General features: G+C 42.7%; 1 long non-coding RNA gene across 1 annotated transcript; it reads left to right on the forward strand.

The window, feature by feature from the left end:
- Window positions 1-13,764: 13,764 nt before the first annotated feature.
- On the forward strand, window positions 13,765-22,586 carry LOC117712464 (uncharacterized). The gene is made up of 3 exons (XR_004607316.2): window positions 13,765-14,234; window positions 18,483-18,765; window positions 21,644-22,586. It is a non-coding gene; the product is annotated as an uncharacterized LOC117712464 (long non-coding RNA).
- The last annotated feature ends 207 nt before the right edge of the window (window positions 22,587-22,793 follow it).

Below are 22,793 nucleotides of genomic sequence, written 5' to 3' on the forward strand. Positions count from 1 at the left end.
AGTCTTAATCTTCCAGTGCGTAAAATCTGTATTTTAAGGATTATTATGAGTGTGTAAAATTAGAATGTCTCCTTATGTCTGGATTTCCTCATTCCCACGGTATTTTTATTTGCTGCTTACAAGTTTACAACTGTATTATCTTTTTGTTTGATTGTGACCAGGCCCTGTGTATTTCTGTCTTTAGCTAGTAGCTGGATATTGAATCAAAGACTGAATGTGATTTTAGAAAATTAGTTTTTCCATAGAGGTTCAAAGATACTTGGGTTTATAGAAGACACATTTAAAAACAACCTTTTGTGGGATGTTTGTACAGGTGAAAGACAATTTCTCCTGGTGAGAGGTCTCTGTGCCTTCAAGAGTTAGCAGCCAGAGCTAAGACACTTATAAAGTTAAAAAAAAAAAAAAAAAAAAAAGCTGGCAAGATGGCTCTGCACCTCCCACCAGGCCTAATGATCTGAATTCCATCTCAAGGTCCCACATTGTAGGAGGGGAAACCAGGGCCTACAGACTGTCCTCTGATCACTTGTGCTCTGTGGAGCATGCACGCACACACTTACACACTCCTAACTCCACTACACGCACACATACACATAAATAAGTAAATAAGTAAATAAATAAACTAAGTACAATGACAATGTTGTTATGGTTTGAATAAGAAAATGTCTCCAATAGGCTCATTTTTAAACACTTGATTCCCAGTTGCTGTTTGTGGGGTGTGACCTTGCCGGAGGAAGTTTGTCGCTTTGAGAGTTTAAAGACTTATCACTTCCAGTTTACTCTTTCTCTCTGCTTCAGGCACGCACCGTGAGCTCCCAGCTTGCTCTGGATGCCACTGCCCCTGGCTGCTTGCTGCTGGGTCTCCTTCCCGTGAAGAACTCTTACCCCTCTGAAGCTATAAAACCAAACAAGTCATCTTTAAGTGGCCTTGGTCTCGGTGTCTTATCACAACGGAAAAGAAATGAAAGCAATGGTTTTTTTTTTTTTTGCACACATTTTTAAAAACTTTAAAGTCAAAATTAGTAATACTTACTACCTATAGAAATGGAGACATTTAATAATCATTCACTTTTATTTTTGAAAGCACTCTACCCAGTTCCTTTTCTCATCTGACCAGAATTCCAAAGAGTAGACAATGACTTGCCAAAACGTGATCGATTATAAACAAAAGTAAGTGTTCAAGTAGTCCATAATTTGATCAGAAAAATTAATTGTAAATTTTCATAATATTTCACAGATATTCTCCCGGAAGTGAGTGTTTCCATGTTTTGTGAAGTGAGAGAAAATACACTGGGCACTTTATCAGTTGCTTTTCTGTTGGTGTGATAAACTACCATGACAAAGACAGTTTATACATGAAATTTTGTGTTTGGACTTTACTGCTCCAGAGGTGTCAGAGTGGGTCATGGCAGGAAGGTATGGCAACAATCAAAGGCATGATGGGTAGAGCTCACATGTCAATCTCAGGCATGAAGCAGAGAGACAACAAACAGAAAGAGATGGGGTGCAAGTCTCAAAACTCTCAAAGCCCGCCCACAATGACGTACTTCCTTCAGCAAGGCCACACCTCTTAGAACTCCCCAAACAGCACCACCAATGGGGTACCGAGGGTTCCAATACAGGAGTCTATGCCTTTTGGGGACGTTCTCGTTCAAAACATTACAGGACACTGAGAGTCTGCAAAAGGTCTAGGCTAAGGAAATCTCAGGAACACCAAGCAGAGCTAGCCTTTGAGTTCAGCCCTGCATAAAGAGATGGAAGAGGACCTTTGTGCAGAGCCACCAGCCACTGCGCAGAGGCCAGGTGCACGAGGCCTAGAAAGAATAAAAAGGAACTAGGGAAGGGCAAGAGGAGATGGGGCTGAAATACTTCAACTCTGGAAGGAAAATGCAAGGAACAGCTCTAGAACCAAACCTGCCCCGTCCCGCAGGGGTCGCGCCACTTGAGATCCAAGCTCTAAGGTTTCTCCTTCCCAGGTGAATTTGTTTTCATTTCAAACTAAGCCATCTGGCTTCCAAAAAGGCATACTGTGGGGAAACATAAAGAGACCGCAGGGCAATGTATGCCCCTGCTCCCTTCTTCTCCCTGCCTCTTGTAACCCCTGCACAGCTATCCATTAGTGCACAATTAATCCCCTGGCCTTTTCAAACCCAGGACCGCCCACCTCTCCCACCACATAGCAATTAAATCCCTGCCAGTTAAAAGGCCAGAGAGGACAGGTGTGTTTCACACTTGGCTTCACTTCCTGCAAGGTGCCAGACGGCGGGCTGAGACCACAGACTCCTTTGTTCATGCACCGGTGTCAGCCTTGGTTAGTAACTGGACAGTCTGTCTGCTTGCTGGCAGCCTTAGCTGCCACCAAGGACAGGACCTTCTTGGCTTCTATTAATCCTTCTGCACAGAGACTTGGTATCTCGAGAGACAAGAGCCACCCTGGTTGCTGAGGGTGCTGCTATCTGCCCAAGGAATCCTTACCTCCCTTTTTAATCTCCCTCCCTCATGTCTTTCTTTCTTTCCTGTCTTCGTTTCTGCCTGTCAGCACCATTCGTTCATTAAACCTAGAGGAAGCAGCCACTATGTGGCAGAGTCGGCGTCTGTTGAGAAAGGGTCCCAGCTCTGAGAGCATTAGTTGCAAAAAGGAGACAGTAACCCAACTTTTAAAAATGCTATTATCTATTTTTAAAGTTTTTCTCTATTGTGTTGTTGTGATGATGATGATGATATGTTTTATATACGTGTATGTCTGTGTGTGGGTGCCAGATCCCCTGGAACTGGAGTTACAGACAGTTGTGACCTACCAGGTGGGTCCTGGGCATTGAATCTAGGTCCTCTGGAAGAGCAGCCAGTGCTCTTAACTGCTGAGCCTTCTCTCCAGCCCAACTACCATAGTTTAATATAATGCAAAAAGATATTTTATTTGGCCTGGACTGTAACTTAGTCAACAGAGTGCTTGTTTAGCATGCACCAAGCTCTAGGTTCAATGTCTAGAATCCTAGCACTCTCAAGGGGAAGGCAGGAGGAGCATAGTTGAAAGTCATTTCTCTTAGCTACATAGAGTTTAAATCACCACACTGTAATTGTGTTGGGTACGTTCTAAACACCAAACAAACGTGAATGCCTTACAATAAGCCCATGAGGCAGAACATTACTGTTTTACCAATGTAGAAACAGGTATTATTAAGCTAAGTAACTTGCCTGAATGGACCCACAGAATAAGGTGGGGAACCAGGATCTGAAGCCAGGAAGTTTAGCTCTCAGGCCCATCAACTTGGCCAGTTTTCTATGCTGCAGAGAACACTTGACTGACCCAGAAATGTGATTTCTAACGTGCAAATGGCTACCAGTTCCTAACAGTAGTGGCAGTGTTTACAATGCCTCTGGGGTGGTTTTTGTGCTAAGGGACTTTTTTTAAACCACCTCACTTCATTCCCAAGAGGATTCTATGAAGAATTGTCATCAACCCATTTTCACTAGCCTGGAGACTGAGGCTTAGACAAAACCAAAGTCGTGGCCTCACTCACAGAGGACGGGACTTGGCTAAAACAACCTGACTCCAGAACCTCGTTGGAGAAGCACACTTTGGAGGCAGAGCTGCTTAGAATCCCTTTAATGTCGCCATGATAAAAAGTGTCTTGTTTCCTCAATGGCTTAGCTCTCTGAAGTTTTAACCCAGATTCCTCCAAAATCACTTCCTAAAGGAAGCACACACATAGCTCGGAGACTTCCAAAACCTTAGAATAGGACTTGTGGATATTAACTCTTTGGGTCCCAAGCTTCAGGTCTGTATCTCTAAGTGCCACTTCAAAAGTCACCATCCACAAAGGTAAATGAAGGCCCAAGTCAGGGCTACCCTGGCTGCAGGATAGGGGACTTAAACCAGGATTAGGGACAGAATGGCATTTTGTAGGTGCAGGCTTCTGGCTTGGGTGCAGACATGCCTCTCTGATTTAGAGACCAAGATATGACTGGAAGCTTCTCCGGGGAGTTGAGATAACCAGCCATGTTTCCTGACAACTTCTCTCGCCTTATTTGACCTCCTCTGCCTAGCCAGCTAATTCCAGCCTCGTGACCAGCATGGGTCCCGTTCTTATCTATCAGAAGAACAAAGCCCCAAATAAGAAGCAAGGGTGTAAATAGGGTAGGAAGGATGCTGAGGAATGTAGCGGAGACAAGCTTTTGAAGCAGCACTGAAGGCTTCTGCGGTTCTTTGAGGTGATAGGTTTCCAAACCAGCCAATCCGAAGCCTTCCCATTATGCTCAGCCCACATCTGCTGTTAACACAAAGATCACGTAATTTTTCACCATCTTGAAATGAAATACATGGCTAACAGAACCACCCTCATACATAACTTTTCAAGAGATCAATATAATTGCCTGGCTGTAATATTAAAAAAGAGAAAGAACGTGCGTAATAAAGTAGTAATGTGTGTCTCCATCCACAGCACAGAGAGACGGCACATGGAGGTGCTGCATGTGGTCGGGCAAGTTCATCTTCTCCAAGACGCATAGTAAATGCAACTTCACCGTGCAGGAGGTCAAGCTGGGTGAGGTAAGCAATTTGAACACTACACAGGCATTGTCATCATGATGTAATGCTCTGAGGTGCACAGTTGTCACCAGCCACAAACAATCAAAGTAAATCGCCTCTTGTTTGAGGCATGAATCACATTCTAAGAATAAGAACAATGAACGTGCAGTAGGAAGATGCAGAAGCAGATGCATGTTTCCAGGTGCAACCACGCTCATTTCTGTGTTCAGAACATGAAGGCTTTGAGTTGGGACTGATGCAGGCATTACCAGTAGTGCTCCGTTCACTGAAGACTTCGCCAATGTGACCAAGATGTCTCCTGGACTGCCTCCCTTCTTGTAGCCCAACAGTAGTGAGGAGTTATGATTGTAACGGAAGAGCACCTGTGCATGTCCACTTATCCACTCAGCAAACATCTACAGAAAGCTTATTTCAAACAGAAGGCTGCTTATGTGTTTAACAAAGATGTACTGAGCATGTGCCAAAAGAAGTGGGGGAGGTAAGTTAGGTCAGATGTTTAAGTCTTAGTCCTTTCTCTCAAGGACCTTCTGGCCTAATAGTTAAGATACACTCTAAATATAAAAATAATATTAAAGTAATAAATTACAGTAAGGGAAAAAAAAGAGACAAAAGCACAAGAGAAATAGATTTGTGTTTGGTATCAGTATGCAGGAAAAAAAAAAAACAAAAACAAAAACAAAAAAAAACAAACGCATGGGCCCTGGATTCCCATTGGGAGGTTTCCTAGTTCTCCTACCATGTCTCAATAACCAAGATTCTGGGATTTTATCACACAGGTAACCTTCAGGACACACCTTCAGGCATTCACATGCTCACTGTGCTAGCTCATCTTGAGTTGTTGACACGATTGGACTGAGAGATCCAATCTAGGATCTAGGAGATCGGTAGAGTGTACTTCTGGGTATGTCTGTGAGAACATTTCTCAACTAAGGGAGGCAGAGATGCATCCTCACTGTAGAGGACTCATTCTATAGGACAAAAGCAGAGTAGGAAGGAGGAAGCCCTTCAATAACACTCTCCCTACCCCAAATCCTTCTCACTCTGCTTTCTGGTGGCTATGGGTAAGAGCCTTTCTCCTTCTGATGCCCTGTTTTGTCCTCAGAACAATGGAGCCAGCTCACCAGGAACTGAAGCCTCAAGCTGAACCAAAATGAACCCTCTCTGGAGTTACTGACTAGGTGTTTTGTCCCAGTTGATAGAGACTGACTAGCACAGCCACAAACTTTAAGTCCAATTGACTCTATTTGGCTCTGGCTACAGCGGGTGTCTTGAGGAAGTCAACGTCCTCTGGGCTACAAAGTCATGAGCTAGTTCTTCAGGAGGGGAATGAGAAAGCATTACACAACTAGAAGACGGATCTGGAGGAAAGAAATATTCTAGCTGTATCGTATCTCGGGAACACGTGACACACTGGAGGCTGGCAAGGAGGAAAGTGCATTAGTCATAGAAGAAATGAGCTTCTTGTCCTCTGGGAAGGCTTGCCATGCTCCCTGATCACTCTTCTATCCTCTTACCCAGTATTTACAACAGTCTCTGAGTACTTCGGTACATTTCTCTTTTCAGAAGTCTGAGTCCTCTTCCCTAACTATGAAGCAAGCAGAGTAGAGACACTGCAGTTCTGTTGTCTTAACCCCAAGACCTGGCAAGAGCCTAGAAGAATACAGCAGGCGCTCTGTAGAGCCCTGTTAATAGATACAGGGAAGAAAAAGAAAGACACAGAGAGGAAAAGATCCAAACTTTTCTTGGTGGTCCTTGGCTCAGGCCTACAGGTATTCTAACTGAAGATAATGCTGCTCACTCTTAACAGCAGCCAAGCTACTGAATGCATGGAGAAGGAGGATGAAGGTATAACATGATGGGTAGATGGGTAGGTAGATAAAAAGAAAGAGAAAGATGATAGATAGATAGATAGATAGATAGATAGATAGATAGATAGATAGATAGAATGAACAGTGGTTCTCAACCTTCCTAATGCTTTTAATACAGTTCCTCATGTAGTTGTGACCCCCAATCATAAAATTATTTTTGCTTTATAACTATAATTTTATAACTATAATTTTACTGCTGTTATGAATCATAATGTAAATGTGTGTGTTTTCCAGTGGTCTTAGGTGACCCCTGTGAAAGAGTCATTTGGTTGACCCACAGGTTGAGAACCACTATGGTGGAATGAAGCATTGACAAATAATAGATAGATGACAGACTAAATGACTAATACGCAGAGATGATAGATGAAATGGTGATGGTGGATAGATAGATAGATAGATAGATAGATAGATAGATAGATAGAGATAGATAGATGAGTGGTTGGATGGATAAGTGGATGCATGATAATATATTCATTTGCTGTCCTGTCAGATTCTCTTCATAGGGAACAAAGCTCCTCATTCCACACTTGCGGGTAACAGGATTTGACATGCAGATTCCTGAGAGAAACACACACTGGTAAGGTGGAGTTTCAGGCCAGGGTGACTTTGATGCTGGGCTCTTTCTCATTTTGGATAGAAAATGGGCCGAAGTGCCAAGAATCTGCCTTGGCTTGGAGAGGGGTTTTGAGAAAAGGGGTATCTGGGAGCAGCGAAAAGGACAACTCGAATTCGAATCATGGACCCAAGCTGAAGACCTGAGTCCTGCCTGATGCAGCTTTTCCAGTCTGCTTCTCTATGTTCTGCTTTCCTCTCTGGAGATTTCTCTGTCTATATTCTGCTTGCTTGCTATTCTAAGAGATCTCTCTATCCACACTGTCCATGTCCTGCTTGCTTGTGTGTATGTGCCTGTGTGCCTGTGTGTGTACGTGTGTGTGTGTGTGTGTGTGTGTGTGTGTGTGTGTTGTGTGTGTCTCAGTTCCCCAGCAGTTCTCTGTTTTTATCCTAAAATAATTCTCTGGCTAGCTCATCTCCTGCAGAATACAGGTTCAGCCTTTTGCTTTACATATCAATCCAGTCATTTACTCCTGGTTTTCCTTTTGATTATCTTATGAATCAGCGCCCCTTGACCCCAGCCCTTTGAGTCTTAGAAGACAACAAACATACATTTTTTCCCCTTAACATTGCAAAATAATTCAGAGATCTGTCTGCTTTTGTTAAGCTCAGACGATAAACTAAGTTGGCTGGGACCCTGCTCTGAAGTTACCATTTCCACCACATCTGGGCCTGGACGTACTATGTCCTAGTCTGACCCTGAACTCAGAAATCTTCCTGCATTTGTCCCTTTCTGACAAGCTGGCTCATGGTGTCCCTTTACATTCATGAAGCCCTCATAATTCATATTGCATCCTTGTAGTTTTGCAGAGTTGAGAAATTATATATTTTTGAACTCATGTTTTTAGAGTTCTTTTCCACAGCTTTAAGGGCTGTCCTGAAGGTCCCCGCCTTTATTATTTTGCTGAGACATTAGCCACACCTTCGTCTCCTAGACACGTGCTGTCTCAGATTGTCATGGAGTCATTAACATTAACAGAGCAGACGTTCCTCAAAGGAATGTAGAAATATGTACGTTATTACACAAACAAGCCTTATGACCATAGCAGCCATTGACACTATGGAGCCTCAAGGGGTGGGGGTGGGGGCTGCCCCAGGGGCAGTAACCATGTCACTCTGCCTCCACCAAGGCCACACCAGATTTGGCACAGAAGTGTTAGGAACAGTCAATTTGGAGGAAAGATACTGCATTCTTCTCTCATATATTACATCCGGACCACAGTTTTCCTTACCTCTCTTTTCCCAGAGTCTCCCCACCACCTCCCCAATCCCCCAGGAAAATACACTTCTTAAGAGGCAAATGTGTTTAGAAAATGGGACCCAGGAGCCTAGAGCTAAGGTCTTCCCAGCAACACACCCCTAACTGTGCACATAGGTAGGCTCTTTAGTCTTGCAAGGCAGCCAGCCAGGCCGTGACATCCTCACACCATCCCCAACCCCAAGAGCTTCTGCTCCCCGCAAATAAGGTCACCGGGTATTTGTAAGCAGTTAGTTTCAAAGACAACATTGTGTGACCGTGACCCCAGGCAGGCTTCGTGAACCGGAGCACCGAAGAGTCTTGAGATAAGCTTTTCCATTTTACCCGGAGCTGCTCGAGCGCTTCCTAGAATATTGTGTTTGAGCCCTGTAATTAAAGAGGGAAGACGAGGCGGGGAGAGGCTCTGAGAATTGTGAGGACACTAAAGAGTTGGAGACAACAAAGCTTATGAGGAAAAGATGAAAAGAACCAGGATTATTTATACTGAAGGACAGAAGGTCAGGGAACAGGCTCACAGTCAACTTCAGATACACTCACTCCGGTGTCAGCACACACAAAATTCCTGACTGATAAAATAAAAACCATTTGGGGCCTGGCTAGATGGACTTGTGAGCATATGACACAGGGTTCTGTAAGTAGAGGGAGCTAAGTACCAAACTACAACAATCCTGTTGGCTTCCCAGGGTACTGATCATGCCCCGTTTCATAACCAGGGAGACCTGGGACAAGCTTGATCCCCAGGAAAGGCTATGATTCTTTCTAGACACCATGAACTCTCAGCAAGATGTGTCAATACCTTGTGTGAATGTAAGGAATAGCCACACACACATTCCTGTCCCCCGCCAATTTGATTTATCTATTAAACAGAAGTTTATGTTTTTTTCCCTTTGCAAAAGTAATGCAGGGCCCTTAAGACAGCAAATCCACGCCAACAGGATTGAGAAAGGGGCATATGAGCCTTAGGGCATGAAATGGAGGCTTTCCAACATCTTCCGTCTGGTCTGTAAGGATGTAAGATTCACCCTGGAGCCCCTGATGAATGGCCTCGGGTAGAGAAGCCTGCCAGCTCTTGAAGTCAGGTCTGCAAGAGGGTAGCAAATGGGTCGGCAAGCACAGGATCCCAAGATGGGAGTCAGGCAGCCACCCCTTCCCAAACGCTGATCCAGATGTTCCCATTCTATCCAACCTGAAGGAATTAAGTCTGTAAAGAAAGCAGACAAATAACTTGAAGAATGAGGTGGGACAACTGTCTCAGTCTGCGACGCAGGCAGCACTCCCGTGAGTATGTGTCCTTATGGTACCATTTCTGCAGTTCTAGTTAGTCTTATGCAATCTACTGACATATTTTAATTCTGTAACTTGTTTGTTTGTTGTTGTTTGTTTAGATGATTGGTTTGGTTTTGGTTTTGGTTTTTCTAGACAGGGTTCCTCTGTGTAGCTTTGCCTGTCCTGGCACTCACTCTGTAGACCAGGCTGGCCTTGAACTCAGAAATTCACCTGCCTCTGCCTCTCAAATGCTGGGATTAAAGGCGTGTGCCACCACTGTTTGATGAATTTTGCAACCTTTTAAAAAAACTGTTTCAATTAAGGTAAACTAATCAAAATGATATGCATAGTATGAAACCCATTTTCTTAAGTGTGTGTGTGTGTGTGTGTGTGTGTGTGTTTACATTGAAAATCCTGGGAGCCGGCTCAGTGGGTAGAGTGCTTGCTGCACAGGAGTGAAGACTGAGCTTAGATCAGCAACTGCTTTAGAAGCCAGTAGTGACAGCATAGAGCTGTGAAACCAATGATTGGACAATGGAGTGGGGCCCAGATGGATCCCCAGGACCCACTGGCTAGATGCCATGAAAAACAGTAAGCTCTAAGTTAGTGAGAGACCTTGTCTCAAAAAATAATGTGGCGAGTGATTGAAGACACATAACTTTGACCTCTGACCTCTACATGCACCCACACCAGTGAGGACACCCACACACACAGACATGCACACACTCACAATTACAAATCATAATCCAATCCAATCCAGTTCAACAGGAATCAAAAATAGTTTGAGGGAGCAGATAGTTCAGTTACATGATATGCTAATTCCCCTACGCTCTCTCTGTTTTTGAGTCCTCTCTCTCTCTCTCTCTCTCTCTCTCTCTCTCTCTTGCTCTCTCTCTCTCTCTCTCTCTCCTTTTTATGTTTGCTGTTATTGTCCTTGTTCCTATTTGGGGAGATGTTTGCTTGCTCTTTTGTTTGAGATAAGTTCTTAACTATATAGTCCAAGCTAGCTTCGAACTCCCAATCATCCTGAACTGGGAAGACCATCGGCTCCCATCCTTTCTGTCTGGTAGGATTCCAGCCCTGAGTGCTTTTATTGTCCCTGCCTTCTTCTATTGATGCCCTAGTCTTTCCTGTCTCTCTTCTCCCTCTACTTCCTTTGCGGATGTCTCCAGACACCTGGTATTAGGCCTTTTCCGCAGGCGTGTTTCCTCCAGCTCCTGCCGGCGAGAGGAGTCTATTATTAGCTTCCAAACCTCCCTTTCCTCTATCTTGAAGTTTTGGACATAAGAAAGCAGTAACAAGCATGGTTAAGTGTCAAGACCATGGCATCCGCCCGGAGGGGTTGTCACCAACAATAAATGCCTACTCTGCAGACACCATGAATAGCCTTCACAAAAATTTATAAACCTAGGGTCATTTGCACACGTTTGATGATATCTCTTTGATGTCTTGAATACAGCACAGTGTTTTCCCTGCATATATAGACAGGCAGCCATAAAATATGGTGGGTTATTTTTAAGTTTATCTAATGCACATGACTGCTGTAGATGGAGAGACTCCTTGCCTTCACTCACTGCCTGAGGACATTAGCCATGCTGTCCCAGTGAGAACGCAGTTGTCAGGACCTTGACTCATGCAGATGACCCCTGCACTGAATACTCGTGACCCTGTTCTGGGAGCTGTGGTGTCCTTGATTCATACAGCCCCAACATTTCCCATTTTCTCTGAGGACTTTCACGTGGCTCCAGTACTCTAGTCACACTCACAGAATTTCAGGACTTTTTTTTTTTTTTAACGGAGGTGGAATTCACAACATAAAATTAAGCATCTTAGAGTGAATGATTTCATGACAGGTCTGTGTTCAGGATGCCATGAAACCACCAGGTCTACATTTTCATCACCACCCTCCTGTAGCCATCCAACACTTAGTTATTCCTGTGTCCAGTAGCCTACGCTCCTTGCAGCATCAATATATTTTTTATGTTGGTGGATTTGCTATTTCTGGATATTTTACATAAGAGGAATTGTACACGAACCGTGGGGGTTTTTATGTCTCTAGCTCTTTTTCACTTAGCACAGTACATCCGAGGTTCATGATATTTTAGCACTTCACTCCCTTTTCATAGCTGAGTAATATTCCAACATGTGCTCTAATGTGTCCATCCATTTATTTCTGGGTGGATAACTGCCTCTACGGACAATTCAGATGAGTTAAGCTGCCTGACTACATGGCGATAGGGAAAGGTGGAGACTGAGGTAAAGGGGAATATGATCTGCTAAAAGTGGTACAAGAGGAGGCACCAAGGACTAACACAGACACAGCTGATGACTTCTTAGAGAATATTCCAGTTTTGAGTGTGCACACAAGCGTGTGTGTGTGTGTGTGTGTGTGTGTGTGTATTCAGGTATATGCACAGTATATGTACATGTGTGAATGCATACATTTTGAAGACAGAGCTCATTCTCAGGTTCCCCCTCCCCCCCCTTAGGGAGCCACATGACCCACCTTGTTTATTTATTTCTCCCAAGGACCTGGGGTTTACCAATCAGGTAAGACCTTCCTGTGTCTGCCTTCCCAGTGCAGGAATTACAAACTCCTATCACCATGGTCATCCTTTCACATGGGTGCCAGGGACTTAACTGTGATCCTCACACTTACACAGCAAGCCCTTTACTGATTGAGACACACACACACCCCCAGGCCCCAGGTTTAGTTTTCTTGAAGATATCTAGAAATTTAGATTTTCCCGTGAAGTCTTTTCTAACAGGACTGTTGGTTATCTCATAATTACCCCACACAAGCTGAACCCAATAGGACTGTTCCTCAGGTCAACCCCTGGATATGTTTGCAGAGTCAGGTGAGCGAATGGAGCTTGGTACTTGGAGCGCTAGGTCCTCACAAAATATAACACAGTTACCACAGGGAACACCTTTGTATTTGTACCTCTTGAAAAAGAGACAGTTAGCCAGGAAAGGGAATCTAGCAGGATTTTTTTCAGTTGTTGGAAAGCACCTGGAGTAGATGTCTCTAACGTAACCCATCAACCTGGTATTGCGTTTGGATAGACTATCATACCATAGAGCTTGGGGCTGGCTAACAAACCCATAACTTTGCAGTCGTGGAATGAAAATGGGTATTCTGCACTAGTTATAAGTCTGCTGTTTACACAGGGTGGCTGGACAAGCACTGTGTGTTTTGTAATAGAATATCTTATTTTGACTGAGGAAAAAGTAATCCATAATTTTCATTTTAGAAACTGTGAAGAATAAAAAAAGGAGGGGACTGATAATTATTGCTAACCCAGCTCAGAGACAGCAACAGCGTTTAGGTATCTTTCCTTACAGACATGTTTTGTAAACATACATTAATTTTTTCTGAGGAGCCCCACCTCAAAATAATTTGGGGATATAGAACTTGGTTGTGGTATAAATACAGACTTCAATTGTCCAAGTTCAATTCTGTTTGGTTAGAAGCCATTTAAAGTGATTCTCTTGTTTTCAGATTAGGACAGCACAGCATTTTAAAACAGTTTAAAGTGGCTTTTGCTCTATCTTTTCCTTTGCTTCCAGGTTCCAAACATTGGTTTTTAGCATTCGACTAACATTTTAATATACATTTCTAAATTAAAATTTGTCAGATTCTTCTAAGACTAGTTCGACAGTTATGTTCTCTTTTCAACAATCCAGGACATGGGATTCCTCCCATGTGGTGTGACAACAGATTTAAAAGAAGTGTTTTCCAGTGTGTTAGCTAACCTTGCACAGTGCGAGGACCTCTGAAGACCTGTGAGACACCTCATGAGACACCTAAGCCCTATGGCTGCACACAATTACTGCATAAGACTCAGCAGCCTGTAGCCGCACAGCACTACAGTGGGTGCCTGCTTTGTTCCTCTCATCCGTCCCCTCCATTTCCTTCCAAACAGGACTGTCATCATTATTGACCCAGTTCACCATTGTTAGTTCAGGCAAGGGTGCGGAATCTTGCATGACCGGATGAGATGGAAGGATGCTTCAGAGAGTCCTCTTTCACTCCTGCTGCATCGGACACCGAAATAAGAAACATAGAATGACAATTGTGAAAAACAGGTTTTTCTTTATCCAAGGAGGCTACCCTGCCAAGGGCCAACTGTTCGTATACCTCCTCCATCTTGTGAAATCTTTGTGTATGTGTGCCTGTTTGCCCAGTCCCTGAACACTCCTGTGATTGGACTCTCTCTACCTTGCCCTTCCCCTTTGCACTAATTCTGAATTAGGGAATCGAATCAGATTGTGAGGCCAAGCTCCTACAGATGGGATGGGACAAGAAACTCTTGGCTTAGTTTAAAAACCAACTGAACTTTCTGCCCACATCAGTGTGCTTGCTCAACTGGTTTGGCTGGTGGAGACGCATCCTTTTCATAAACAGAAACTGCCTTGCCGGGTTACTTTTGCTTTGTGTGTTGCTTTGTGCAACACTGAGGATATTCTTTTGCAACACAGAGAGCACCAAATTCCAACCAAATTGTGCATTTAACTCAAGCTGATACAGAAGACAGCCTAGAGGCACAGGAACAGTGCCTGGGAACTTCAGGGCCTGTCCAACAATGGACCTCTCAGTCCTATAAGAAGATACCAATGGAAAGTCCCATCAATACTTTCTATCCTTTGCAGCTGAACTATTCTTCCTGGTGCTGGCTCTAAGGTACGAGGGTTCTCCTAGATGCTATAAATATTCCTACGGTATTCAGATTTTAAAGCAAGTGTGAAAGTTTTATATTTTGTCATCGTTATTTTTAAAAGCAAGTCACAAGAAATGTAATATGAATTTAGTTTTAAGAAAGCCAGTGCTGAGCCAGGTGTGGTAGTGCTCGCTCACCTGTAATCACAAAATTTGAGATGTAGAAGCAGGAGGAGCACCCTTCAGCTTTGTAGAGAGTTCGAGGCCAGGCTTTGACCCTGCTGTCCCTGTTCACCCCTAGATAAGAAGAAACATGCAAATGTCAACACAAACAAATCTCTCTTTCCAAAACACTGTGCACGTTTTTAAAAAGGATTTATTTTATTTTTTAATGCACACATAGGAGGGGGCTGCATACTTTTATGGGTACCAGTGGAGACCAGAAGAGGGTTTTAGATGCCTGGGAACCGGATTACATGCAGTTGGGAGCTATGTGATGTAGGTGCAGGGAACCAAACTCACATCCTTTGTGAGAGAAGCAATCGCTCCTTACCTCTCTCTGAGCTATCTCTCCAGCCCCTAAATGAACAAATCTCAGAAACATGCTCGAGAGGTAGAAACACGGCACAAGAGACCGGATACTTTATAAATGCTCTCTTAAATCTCAAAACGGACAAAATCAATTCCTGACGGTGGCTGGAATGAGCCAGGAGGCTGACAACAAAGGACCAAGAGACTTCTAGGAAGATTGAAATCTGCTGTGCTTCCTTCAGGGTGCTGTTTTCATGTGTGTCCAAAGTATCCAAAGTCATGACACTGAACACCAGATCTCTGTATAATACGTTAACTATACATTAGTAGAAATGCAGAAAAATAAAGACTATACTTGTAAATTCTGGAAGGACCCAGATGACCATAAAGAAATGATGCAAATCTGAGTATCAGAATGTCACACAGCAGTAGTTCGGGGATAGTGCATACCTTTAATCCCAGCAGTCCGGAGGCAGAAGCAGGTAGGTCTCTGAGATGTTAGCAGGTTTGTCTAGCATGCTCAGGCTCTGAGTTCAATCACCAGGACCACAGCAACCATGGCAATGCATGTCTGCAACTCCAGCAGTCCTGAAGGCAAGAGGATTATAATTTTAAAGGAATTCAAAGCCAGTTTAGGATATGTGAAAACCTGTCTGGGAGAAAAACAAAGACAGAAAGAGAAATGAGAAAAAGAGAAAGAATTAACTGAAATAGGATAATTTTCAACATAAGGCTTATTTACTTGGTGGTGTTCTATTGTTGTTTTGTTTTTTTTGAAACAGGGTCACTGTGAAACCTGCCTATAACTTCATATGTTGACCAGGCTGGCCTTCAACTCACTTACCTCTCCCTTCCCAGTTCTGCAACCAATGGCATGTGCCACCACCATACTTTGCTAATACTTAAGATAATTTTTTAAAGTAAGGTATACAAGAAGGTATAAATACAAAAACATAGGGCAGGGGAGGTGGCTCAACAAGTAAAAATACCAACAATGAAAGACCAACAATCTCTGCTCTACCCCCAGAACCTACATTTAAACAAACAAACAAACAACAAAAACCAAAAACAGAGTACTCGGAGAGACCCAAAAGTCACCCAGAAGTTTGTCTCTGCACCTTAGAGGGAGAAACAGCAAGAGACCATGCCTCAGAAATGAGGTGGAGTGAAAGAACTGACTCCCAGAAGTTGTTCTCTGAATTCTACACATAAAAGCTCACCCTCAGAAAATTAATACATAAGAATTTAAAAACACACAAAGACGTGCCAATCTCTGTGTGGATCTGTCAATGGGTAATATGCAAGGAACTGGTTCATGGTAGTTGCTCTAAGGATGTAGAATTTCTAGACAAAAGAGCTGTGTGTGGAATGAAAGAGCCAAGGCACACCAACTTAACCTATACTTGGAAGTCTGGCTTAGCTGTAGCTATAGTGTTTAGCCTACTGACCCTGAGTATTGTTGAGTGTTATAGTAAATCGCAGGTAGTGGGAGACGGGTCCATGACAACTGTCTACTAGGTAGGGTCTTCACCAAGCCAGGAGTGGTAGGTTTGTTTGGTGTTATGTCAGAACCACAGGGAGTTAGTTCTCACCATTGAACTGGTATAAATATTTTTTCAAAGTTACCCCTCCTTCTAACATATTGACTCATCTAAAGCTTAATCTACTGGCTGACAAAGCAACTGATGAAAAAGAATGTGTGTGTGTGTGTGTGTGTGTGTGTTGCATACTCTGGAGCAGCAAACCCCCTTCATTCTGGAGGAAAAGATTTAACTCCAAACCAGCCCATGATGACCACTGGAAGAATAATGGGAACTCACACCAGTGACAGCCATCAAGGGATGCTCACTTTCTGTGGCACACACATGACCTCCAGATCTGCTGATGCATCGTTGTATATTTCTGAACGATTGCAATCTGTTACCTTTTACATAAATTATTTGAAAAAGAAGGAATAGAGGTAGAGTGCAAACAAGGAGGCAAGAGGCAAAAGCTATCTGCGGTAATTAGAGTGGTCTAGACACTACCATCGAGTGAACAGCATCCTAGGCTGCTAATCACCCATCTTCAGGACAGGTATGTACCTATGCATGCACACCTCTCTGGTGGTTCCAACTACATCCTCCTCTCAGAACTATTTTTCCCTTGAGAATATTCTCTATGCACTTGGTTTTCCTTTGTGACTAGACTGAATGATATTGAGAATACAAAGCTAGTCTTATTCTTTATGTCTGTCTGTCTGTCTGTCTGTCTGTCTGTCATCTGTCTATCATCTGTCTGTCTATCAGCCGTGTCTGTCTATCTTGTCTATCTTTTATATCTTTCTTTTCCCTTCCTTTCTTTTATCTCTAGCTAGCTCTCTTTCCCTCCAAGAGCCTATCCCACAAATATGTGGCAGCTGGATCAATATTTGCTATGGAAGGCAACAACTAGCATTGGTGAAGGTTTTTTGTTTGTTTTGTTTTATCCATACCTAGGATAACTGATAATTGTCACATGAGACACTGGTGATCCCAAAACGATTGTACCATACAAAAATGCTGTTTATATTTTTGCTTTTGTATATTATATTGATGTGACAAGCTTTTAAAAATGCATGTATTATTCCCCAATTTGTAAGTAAAATAAACACAAATGCTCCTTTTCTAAGTGATTCAGGGGTTCATCATTTGACACAATGCTTCTCACTAGGTCTTTGCTTTATTCATACAATACTTTCACCACTAACTGTACAATGCTTTTGTGAGGAGCACAGTCATAGTCATAATTAATGTTTCCTAAATTCAAAAATTTAGGTCATATATTTTCTAATGCAAGCGTCAACTGTTCTTTGATTAACACCAAAATGACCTTTTTCTTAGTGCATACATTTAAGGCCTACCTGACTTTTAAGGTTTTATTATTAGATGAAGGTGGATGTAATTACTAGAGGGGAAAGGAGATGGGATTATAAAATAAGACCAAGGTATAATCTTAGCCAAGCGGGAGATGGGCTGAGCATCATATAACAATGAAGTGAAGAAACAGACTATGCCTGGGAGGGAAAAAAAAAGGTTTATTTACCCAGAAAGCAGAGGGAGACCAGCTTGGCAGGCTGCAGAGGGAGGCAAGGAAAGCAGAAACTGAAAAGTCATAGATAAAAAAAAAAACCCACCAAGAACCACTCACATCAGACTGTTGGGCAGGTAATACCTATCTGAGTATCAGAAAGAATACTGAATTTGAATTTTTTTTCTCTCTCAGAATTTATTTTTGCAAAAGTAATAATAACAACAATACAAACAAACAGAAACCCCAAAAGCCACAGGCAACTGTGGTCCTCACTCAACAGTATTGCTCACCGCAAACATGACATTCCTATGGAATCATGAAATTCGCCACTCGATTGCTTTTGTCTGCCTTTGTTTCTTGCTTGTTTGTTTTCTACACATGTGCACTCAACAGTGGCTCTGAAGCACCCTAACTCCCTCCCTCTAATGCTCATAAGAAAGTAGCTTCTCCAAAATGGCTCCCATCTTGCTTTCTAAAACTAAGGCAAGACTAGCAGGTCAAGAAAGACACCAGTCATTTCTCTCGTTTGTTGTCTCTGAAAAGTAAGCTGTACATGTCAGGAATGGGTAGCGGTGGATATAACACTGCTAGACAACTCCCAAGCCTGTACCTTGTACATAATAGACACTAAGTAAATATTTGTTGAAGAAACACATGACATAGTTGAACACCTATCTCATTTTCTGGCAGGAATGATGGGATTCTAAGAAGAGGGAGGACACCGTGTCAAGTGGTGTGCAGCTGGTCGCAAAGCCTGCTCGTTGCTGAGAACTGACCTAAACCAATTTGGTCATTCTACAGTCAATGGTTATTCTTGTAAGCATGAGTCATCTCTGGCAAATGGAGTGGATAAAAGCCATGAATCCCTCATCTCCGGACTCCTCCAAAATACCACCTAACACCTAGTAGGGAGGAGTGGTACAAAGAAAGCATTCCTAGACCAGCCTCTTCAAGTATAAACATTTATTATCAGGTAGGCATAAAACCAGCCATACAGTCTGTTCTTGTAGGTTTGGAAAAGCCCACTCTTGGTCCCTAAGCCTTCTCATCTATCATCACTACGAAACTCACTGGAAGGCTTTACCCAGCGTTCTGACTGGCCAAGTAACCAGTGTTCCCAACAAGTCACGGGGACAGAACTCTTTGTGAACCAAGAAACCAGCACAGGATCAAACCACTCAGAGTAGAGTTTCAGCTCTGAAGGTACCAGGTTCTCCTTCCAGCAGGGACAATGGGGTCTGTTGTGCCCTCCTAGATGATGGTGTTCAACACCAATGTCACTAAGGTAACACATTGCATGCTATCCCCAACACCAGTTATTAGACATTCTATTGTGTGCTTTTAAAGAAAACTACTTTAACTTACTTTTTATTGTATGTTTGCGTGCTACCTGCATGCAGTGTCTGCTGAAGCCTGAAGAAGGCGTGAGATTTCCCTGGACTGGAAATACTGATGTTTGTGAACCACCATGCAGGAAGTGAATCCAGATTTTTTGGGAAAATAGTCACTGCTCTTAATGAAGCAGCAGCCTTGCATGTACCTTGCATGTACTTTATTGATAATCTGGCCTCCCCTGGACTGTGATTCCTAATCAGCTTCTTCGGATACTAATTAACCATGCTCAGTGTTTTCCTCCTTCCTCCAACACGGAACAAAGCTAATTTGCATATATGCCGAGATTTAATCTGAGGAGACCTGGATCGCTGCTTCGGGAGTTCTGCCATCTTTCAGCAGTGAAAGGAAGAAGAGACAATATCTTTGAGCACTTAACATGAGGAAACCAAAGCCCAGAGATGAGACTTGAAGACCAGGACTGAAGTGTGACTCGGGTTTCCGAGCCTGTACTCTACACCACCACATGTTGCTGCTTCATTCTGAAAATAAGAATTATTGGAAAGTTTTAGATATCTGGAGTATGTAACCTTTAGTTTTCCCATTTAGCGTGTGAAGGCAAAGGTCTGTCTGGTGTTCGGGGAGGCAGATATGTCAGCAGACAGCACTGTATATGTTTAAGGAACCAATCAACACATAGTGTTAGCAAATTCTTTCATGGGTACCTGTTCAGGAATTATAAAAATTCTCTCTCTATAGGTCACATTCCAAATGTAAATTTGGGTTCTGAACCTCAGAGGATGCAACATTTTTATATTCCTTCGCCATATTTCAAAATAGAAAAAATATCATTTAAAACTTCAAGATGGCCAAATTTAGGGAGTAAAATGTTATTATTCAGTATATCTGTAAAGTAACAACCAACTCAGGGATAGCATCTACTCTTTTAGGCTGAAATTAGCTACCAGGAAATGTGACTAAGACTCAAGTGACTCACACAGTTGAGATAAGAACACAAGCTCTGGGTTCACCAGTCTGGGTTGCAAACCTCACTTTGCCATTAAAAGTTTTTTGCAAGGGAAAGCACCTGCTGGGCCTCAGTTCTTCAGTTATAAAATGGGAAGGGTGGGAATGGTGTGTGCAGAGCCCACAACAGGCCAGCAGACAACAGCAGTCAATGGAATGTTAATTATCCCTGGACAATTTGCATTTATTCAAGGTTCCCAGAGATAGTTTCTATAATGACAAAGCAAACTCCTGACTTCCTAGAGAGCTACTCAGTACCTGGCTTAGAGGCTGCATTTTCTGAGTTCTCTGCTCATCAGTGAACAATCAGTCAACTTAGTTGAGTTGGAAACTGGTTTATGTTCCAAGCAAATGCGATGTAACTTACTTGGTGTGATCCGACAGCAGAAGCCAATGTCATTTTTAAAGCTAGAGATATGCTTTGTGGGCAACTAAGCATAGGCTGCTGGGCTGCGGGCAGATGCAGATCTTCTCCAGGATTGATACCCTTGTCATTTGGATGAAAAAATGCTCCCCACAAGCTCCTGTGTTTGAACATGTGAACTCCAAGTCGCAGTGCTGTTTGTAGAGACAGAGACCTGTGTGACTATGTTCTATACAAAAGTGTGTCACAGGGAACCAGTTATGAAGGTGAATTATATTTTTGCTTCTACCCAGGGCTCTCTGCTTCCTGACTCAGTATGATGTGAGGTATTTGCACACACACACACACCATTGTTTCTCCACCATGGTGAGTTCACATCCTCCGAGACTGTGAGCCACAATAAATCCTTCTTTTCTGAAGTTGCTTTGACATGTATTTTGGCCTAAGTAACATGAAAGTAACTAATACAGAAAACTGATGCCAAGAACTGAGGTGGTGGCTATGATTCACTTGACCCTGTGGCTCACAGGTCTTCAGAACAAGTTTGCAGAAGAAGTGTGGAAAGCCCTAGAATTCCGTAAGCTAACTTCAATAGGCAATTCTAGTGGCAGTTCAGAAGACCAGATTCTGGTATATATATATATATATATATATATATATATATATATATATATCCTAGATATTTGAGCATTACTGAAGCTCCAGGAGAAAAAGTTAATAGGTCAGGCAATATGTAACAGATGCCTTGCAGAAAAGCCATTGTATGAAGTTGAGAGGGAAAAGTCTACATATCTCTGGGAACCTTAAAATGTTGGAGATGTCAAGGATGTGAGATGTCTCCCAAACAGAGCTGCACACACTGAATAGAATAAGCCCAAGAGAGAGCCCATCTGTCCTGTAGAGAGCAGGGCCATAGGAATGAGGCTAACCAAGTCCATTGGAGCTCAAAGGGTTGCCGTGCAAGCCCTGGATGCTAAATATGCAGCTGCAAGGTTTGTTCTTTGCTCTGCTGGGATTAAGTACAGTCTTTTCATTGCTGTGCCCCATCCCTCCACCCATCTTAGAATGTGAATGCTTACGCTGTGCCATTGTATATTTGAAATATATAACTTCCTTTTCTATTTTACAGAGGCTCACAAGCCAAGCTGCCTTTGATATTAGAAGAAACTTTGAACCTGATTTTCAGTTTGGGGAGCATTAAGACTCCAGGAACTTTGGAAGTTGAACTAGATCCATTGGCGTTATGAAGCCAGGAGTGTATGAGGACACAATACTGTTGCTTAAATGAAAAATATCCACCCCATAGACTTGAATGTTTAAATATTTGGTTCCCAGTCAGTGGTACCACTTTTGGAGGTATGGAACCTTCAGGACTAGCTGGCAGAAGTGGGTTACTGGGGTGGCATCTCCTTCTAGATCTGTCTCACCCTCTCTGATTCCTGTTCTGCCAAGATGTGAGAAGTTGCCTCCTTGCTTTCCCATAAGGATGCCTTTTGAACTATGAAGGATTGATATTTCCAACACTATGAGCCACAATAAATTCTGTCTTTGTGGTTACAGTAACATGAAAGTAACTCGTAATAGATATATAGACTCAACGGGGTAGGAAGTAGTGATTTCCCTGTCACTGGAAGCATCCAAGGAATCTTTGTGAGCACAGTTCAGGAGCAGAGGGAGCACTTTTCCTGAAGGCAGAGCATGGGCCTGAATATTAGTGATGATATCAATAAGAGTACTAACAACTGAGCCTCCTGTTTGTTGAAGCATGGGGGACATTGTGCTAGATACTTCACAGATGTGGGCGTATTTAATGCATACAGGGAGGTCTCTGATTTTATAGTACTATCCATTTGGCATGTTATTAAATCAAAGCTCATAAGTGTTAAATAATTTATCAAGCTCACACCGCTGATATGACCACAGAAGCTGGGAACCAGAGCACACACTGCTTTTCCTTTTTCCAGAATGATCCAGCTCCATGTTTTTCAAAATGTTTTAAGTGACAGATCCTTCTTGTTAAATAAAAATGTATGCTGTGCATCAATACATAAGTTTAAAATTATTGTACTAATAGACATTTTTATATAATAGCTCATTAATAAAATTAATCACAAGAACAATGAGGGTTTATTGATGATAAAAATTATTATCTAAAGCTATGACTGATCTATATCATCTAGTATTAGCCTCAGAATGCAAATCACATTTTTAGTTCATTTAGATTGCCAACTGCCAACAGCCCCGTGTTTCCATTCTCTTCAGTATCTCTGGACATTGTT

This window comes from Arvicanthis niloticus, chromosome 7, assembly GCF_011762505.2.
Source record: "Arvicanthis niloticus isolate mArvNil1 chromosome 7, mArvNil1.pat.X, whole genome shotgun sequence".
Lineage (NCBI taxonomy): Eukaryota > Metazoa > Chordata > Mammalia > Rodentia > Muridae > Arvicanthis > Arvicanthis niloticus.